Source organism: Coenobita brevimanus, chromosome 70 (genome assembly GCF_032717465.1).
Source record: "Coenobita brevimanus isolate Jiangsu-jjx chromosome 70, ASM3271746v2, whole genome shotgun sequence".
NCBI lineage: Eukaryota > Metazoa > Arthropoda > Malacostraca > Decapoda > Coenobitidae > Coenobita > Coenobita brevimanus.
The window spans coordinates 369,486-376,584 of NC_137023.1; positions in this window are offsets into that span (position 1 = coordinate 369,486).

Genomic DNA, 7,099 nt, shown 5'->3' on the forward strand with positions numbered 1-7,099 from the left:
TGCCACTCCTAAAGCCACCCTGTTCATCACTCACTAGGACTTCAGATATCTCTCTTACTTTCTCTATAATAATTCTTCCATATACCTTCCCTACCACACTCAGTAAGCTTATGCCACGATAATTCTTGCACTCACTCCGCTCACCTTTGTTTTTGTACAGGGGTACAATCACAGCTTTTTTCCACTCTGCAGGAACAGTTTCACTCATCCATGCCTTCTTACATATCTCCAACAAGCACTTCATTCCACTCTCTCCATAACACTCAATCATCTCTGCTTACACCTCATCACCCTCAGATCCTTTCCCATTCTTCAGCTGCTTCACAGCACTCTTCACCTGTGTATCATGTCTCCTGGCACTGCATTCCTTCTCTGCACACCCCCAAAACCAATCATGTTTACAGCCGCTCTGCTCTCTCTATTTCCATTCATCAGGCTTTCAAAATGTTCCATCTGGCCCTTACTTGATCCCCATGGGTTAATAATCTACCACCTACATCCTTCACACCATCACATTTCTTTCCGCTTTCACTTCTACATTTCCACACCTCTTTCCAGAATAACTTCCTATGTTTAGAGTAGTTTGCATTAATTTTTCTTCCTAGATCATCACTTGCCTCCTTCGTTTTCCTCTTCACTAGTCTCTTTACGTGCTTCTTGCTCTCAACATATTCAGTTCTTACTTCAACTGAACCCCTGTCCTGTAACCACTCTAGCCACTTCTTCCTCTTTTCCTCCACAGCTCTCTTAACCTCATCCCACCATGCCATACCTTTCTTCTTCATTGTTACTCTTGCCACACCACACACCACTTTAGCATTCCTAACTAAGCAATCGCTATATGCATTCCACAGGCTGTCCAGATCCATTACATTCCAATTCACTTATTCTAACTCCTCCTCTACTTTGGTCCTGTAATCATCTGCCATTTCCTTGATCCTCAACTTCTCAACTTTCAGTCCTTCTCCCTGACTGCTCCTCTCTCTCCTGATCCACTTCACTCCTCTCAGCTTGAATTTGCATACATGCATACCACAATCATATGATCTGACAGACCTCCTCCTCATCCTCTCATGGCCCTTGTATCAGCAACCATTCCCAGCATCGACCTCTCTACGAGCACGTAATCAATCAGGATTCTTTCATCACGATCCCCGTTCCCTCTATACCATGTATATTTATGTGCATATAATAATAATAATAATAATAATAATAATAATAATAATAATAATAATAATAACAACAACAACAATAATAATAATAAAACAAAAGTGATGATATCTAGGGTTGGTGGCGGTACTGTCAAAGAAGAGGGAGAGTGGCCATGTGCAATCTGCCACAAGGATGTGGGAAGTAATTCCATCCTGTGCAGTGTTTGTGATAAGTGGGTGCATAAGAGATGTAGTGGTATTAGAGGTAGACTGCAAGATAATGCAGTATTTGTGATAAGTGGGTGCATAAGAGATGTAGTGGTATTAGAGGTAGACTGCAAGATAATGCAGTGTTTGTGATAAGTGGGTGCATAAGAGATGTAGTGGTATTAGAGGTAGACTGCAAGATAATGCAGTGTTTGTGATAAGTGGGTGCATAAGAGATGTAGTGCTATTAGAGGTAGACTGCAAGATAATGCAGTGTTTGTGATAAGTGGGTGCATAAGAGATGTAGTGCTATTAGAGGTAGACTGCAAGATAATGCAGTGTTTGTGATAAGTGGGTGCATAAGAGATGTAGTGGTATTAGAGGTAGACTGCAAGATAATGCAGTGTTTGTGATAAGTGAGTATATAAGAGATGTAGTGGTACTTGAGGTACTATCTATCTATTGCCAGACGCCATAATCCCGTAAAGGATGGCCATTTGACTTTGAGTTATTTGTTTTGCAGGGAGGGGCACTAACCCTCCACCAACCCACTGGTTGACACGTAGGGAGCACACATGGTTTGGTTATATGGTTACCACCCAGCGTTGTAAATGGTTACTGCGAGATAATGCTGATTTTATGTGTGCAGCGTGCTGGGGAGAGCAGGTGGAGATTGTCAGGCGTTAAAGGACTGAACTTGCTGGTGAATCTCTTGAGTGTGTGGAAGAGTTTTGTTATTTGGGAGACATGTTGTGTGCTGGAGGTGGGGCTGGAGCAGCTCTATGGCTAGGGTGAGAAGTGGTTGGAAGAAGTTCAGGGTGCTGTTGCCTCTCCTGACATTGAGAGGACTCTCCCTACATTCTAAGTGGTCTTTGTATGCAGCATGTGTTAGGAGTGTAATGCTGTATGGTAGTAAGACCTGGGCATTAAAGGAAGAGGATATGATTAGGTGAATGTGCAATGTGTCCCTGCATGCAAGGCCTGGGGAGGCTGGGTTTAAGATGGAAGAGTTGAGAGGTAGGATGGGACTGGAGTGTACTGGTGTTGTGATGAGGAGAGGTTGACTGAGATGGTTTGGGCATGCGGAGAAGATGGGGGATGATAATTGGGTGCAGAAAGTGTGAAGCGTTAACACTGAGGGTGGGGATGCGAGGGGCAGACCGAGAAAGATGTGGGACGAGGTCATTAAGTGTGACCTCAGGGTTAAGGGACTGAACAGGGAGACTGCCGTAGATTGTGCAGCATGGAAAGCTGCCATTAGGTGACCAAGGCCAACGCATGCAAGTATGTTGGAGCCTTCAAAATCGAAACGAATCATCATCATCTAATCCTATATTGCCCCATGAGGAGCACAGAAGCCCAGGGCTAGGGAAGTTGGTCCTGACATTTAAGATGAGAGTGACCAGCCTCACTCATCCCTGAGTGGCATTACATGAGCAATAAACCCCAACCACCCCTTGGATATAAACCTTCACCGGTTCAGTCCGATTGGAGCGCAATAATTACCAACTAAACCACCAGGTGCCATAATTTGGTTATATGGTTACCACCCAGCGTAGTAAATGGTTTCCTGGTGTACAGGAAACCATTTGGCTTGTCACTCAGTGTAGAGTCACCCACAGGCAGAAGGAAGAGGAAAGAATGAAGGAAAGAAAGACAGAAGAAGGAAGGAAGGAAAGAAGGAAGGAAGAGAGGAAAGGGCAGACACACAAAAGCAGCACTACATCGAGTGAGTGGATGGTGAGTGCTCCCACCAACCACTTTAATAATAATAATAATGATAATAATAATAATAGTAATAATAATAATAATAATAATGGATACATGAAAACCAATTACAGTACATTACTACATATAACCAACACTACAAATATGGCAAAAGTAGCCAATTAGCATCATAAATACTACACAGACTATAACAAGCAATTTATTCATTTATCTACTCACTTTATCTCACTGTATCTATTTATCTTGGGCCACTTGCTTTAATCCCAGGCAGGTGGCCTCCATGACACTTCCTTTGCATCAACCCTTCCCTCTGCTGTCACGCTGCCCATCCTCCAACCACTTTCTCTGTGTCAGCCTTTCCTCCACCATCAGGCTGGCCACCCTCCATCCATCTTCACACATATACCTCTCCACCCCACCTCTCTTCCACACCTCTCTCCCAGCTGTGTTCTGAAATAGCAATACAAATTAGTACTGGAAAACAAATCAAATAACTCCTCATTGATGTCCTTTGTATATTACATCTAAAATTATTACTCATATATATTTAACAACTGGCTGCAGGAAGTGAAAAGTGTTGATGCTGGGGGTTGGGTTGCAAGAGGCAGACCGAAAAAGACCTGGGACGAGGTCATTGAGTGTGACCTCAGGGATAAGGGACTGAATAGGGAGGTTGCTGGGGATGGCGCAGCATGGAGAGCCGCCATTAGGTGACCAAGGCCGATGCATGCAAGAATGTTAGAGCCTTTATAAACAAAATGAAACTATCTTGGATCAGGCAGACATCCAAAGGTTTTCACTTTATGGCTGCTGCTGGCAAACAACTGATTTAACTCAGGAGGGTACAGTGTATTCAGCTCAGAAGGGTACAGTGTGTTGTGTAAGCTACCTATCTATCTATTGCCACACACCTTAATCACATAAGGGGTTGCCACAAACAAATCGCCTCCATGTCACCCTGTCCCCCGCCATTTCACTGCCCTGCTCCCAGCTTACATCCACCTCTCTCATGTACCTCTCCACTCCCTTGGCCTCCCCCTCCCTCTCCACCCTCCACCTCACTCACACACACTGTTCTCGTCAGTCTCTTGCTCTCCATCCTCTCCACATGGCCAAACCACCTCAGTGTGTTTCTCCTAACGCTTCCTATCACATCCACATCCACACCACAATGCTCCTCCACCTCCTCATTTGTCAGTCTGTCTCTTCATGTGACTCCACAGGCTCCTCTCAAATTAACTTATTTCCACTGCTCTCTCTTGTGTCCCTCCAACAACATCCAAGCTTCACTTCCATACGTTAGAGTTGGTGTCACAATACTGTCATGTAGTAACTTTTTCACTTCCATGCTCACTTCCCTGTTTCTTATCACTGCTTTCAAAGAACCAGCAACCTTTCTTCCCTGCTGTACCCTTTCAAGCACTTCACCCTCCAAACCTCCATCCTTACTCATCACACTACCCAAGTACTTAAACGTACTCACATTTTCCAATTCCTCACCATCCAACCTTGCTGTACATTCACTGACTTCACCTCTCTCAAAGACCATCACTTTACTCTTCCCTACATTCACCTTTAGATTCCGTTTCTTACACACTCTCTCAAACTCATCCACCAAGCCTTGCAGCTGCCCTTCGTCTTCACTCAACAACACAGTATCATCTGCAAACAGTACAGGGAGTTTCCAAACACTACCCTCTCTCACCAGGGCCACTCCAACATCCACTACCGTACCCTACCTTGTATCTCTTTTATAACCCCATCCAACAGAGACTGAACAACCATGGAGACATGACAAATCCCTGTTTCAATCCAACCTTCAAATAGAAAAATTCACTCAGTTCACCATCCACACGCACTGCAGCCTTAGCACCATCGTACATACTCTTCACAGCATTCAACAACTTCCCATCTACTCCATATATTCTTAACACTTTCCACAATCCTTGTCTATCCACCCTGTCATATGCTTTCTCCAAATCCATGAAAGCCGCATACAACTTCTTTCCCTTCTCTAGAAACTTTTCCACTAAAGATCTAAGAATGAATATCTGATCTACACAACCTCTTCCCTTCCTAAAGCCTCCCTGTTCTTCTCCAACTAATTTCTCTGTTCTTTCTCTAACTCTGTCAATAAGTATCCTACCATACACTTTTCCTACTACACTAAGAAGACAAATGCCCCTATGATTAACAAACACCTCTTTTTCTCTATCATTTTTATCTTTCACTCCCCGACTAATTTTTTTCGCACCCTGTCTAACTCTCTTTACTTCTTTCCAGAACATTTCTTATATTCCCTCCACCTTACACTCAAATTCCTTCCAAATTCCTCATCCACTCTCTTCTTACTCTCTCTTACTAATCTTTTCACCTCTCTCTCCCTCTCCGCTTATAACTCTTCTGTCTGGCAACGTCCTCCACACCTGCTTCTCATCCACTCACTACTGTATGTGCTTTCTTCTTCTGTGCCACAGCCTGTCACATCTCTTCATTTCACCATGCTGTTCCTTGCACCCCCTTTCATCTTCCACATCCCCCATCTGCTCCAAATCATATTTACCCAATTGCTCCTCCACTTCTCTCGTGTAATCTATGAAGTTCAAAATACAGTGCAATTCCAAAAATAAAAAATGGTGTAGATCAAGTACCGGTAGTCAAAGTCCAGGCTGAGACCACTACTCCAACATATCTCCCATACACAGACCATCCTCTTGGGGACTATAGCCCATAGTCTTGAAACTGAGGGCAGAGTTACCCTGTTCACACCCCGCTCCAAGTGGATGCTCACTCCTTCAACGTAAGCGGTAACCTTGAAAGCGTGAGAGTGCACCCCTTTGTGTGGGTAGGTGTGGCAAACAGTTGGTAACACTGATTTATTATTATTATTATTTAAAAAAAAAAAAAAAGAAAAAAAAAAATCCAAGATTGATACACAATAAACTCTCTTAATGTTAGCAATTCTTACTTCTTTTATCATTAAAGCCTGGCATTTGTTCTGGAATAGTCTGTGCAAGAGTATGCATACAGGTTTGGAGAGCCTGTACTATAGGAAAAATCTGGTGTCAGACATAGCTTCAAAGGGGTTCAAGGGGTCAGTAATAACCCTACCAATACACCTTGGCTGGTCATGCAGATTGTGACATTTCTGCCCCACATGCTTGTTTTTGGCATTTTTCTCACCCATAACCCCCAAATCCCACCAGTCCCCCAAACACCTAAGGGGATGGGGTTAATTTGAAAACCAACCAGGAGCATCATGAATAAAGGTCAAATTCGTTCAAACCACACCAATATACACCAGAAAACTATACTGCCAAGCCAAACAAAATAGTGCAGACTTGTTAAAGTTTACCAAACACAAACATGAGACTTAGTATTTCAAACTAACTGGCTGTGCATGATTAGTCTGTTTAGGTAGTACTCAGCCATTCTTTACTGTAGGAATTATTTCATGAACTAATCAAACTAATTATAAAAAGATCATGCACCATATCTGATAAACAACTTGGCAGAAACAGTGAAAAATAAAATGCAAGTGGATACAGTAATTCATCTTTGTCTTCATCTTGCCATAAATTAACCATCTCTGGAGAAGCAGTGAAGTTTTTTAATGATAAAACTATTAAAAGCTTATTCACTTTCTGTACACAATGTTTTTATCCTTAAATTAAAGTTCTCATCACACACACCATTGGGTCCTTCAAATTCTACACAGTTTTCACTGCACAAAGCTGCTGTATATAACATGACGAAGGGGCATGTGAAGGGGTGCTGTGAGACTCTCTGTGGATGTCAGTACTACGCTGTGGTAATCCTCTCCAGTTCGCCGGGGAACGCTCTCCCTTTCGTGCGTTAAAGATTACCAAAAGCTACGGAGAGGGCAAGGTGAACGCCTGCTCACAGTTTAAGACTATGGCTGTAAGCCTCTTCCACTTTCCCTCCACCTTGCCATGTTCCAACCCTAGCAAAGTGCATCTGACACACAAATGCAGCTGCTTGCTTGTGGCTGA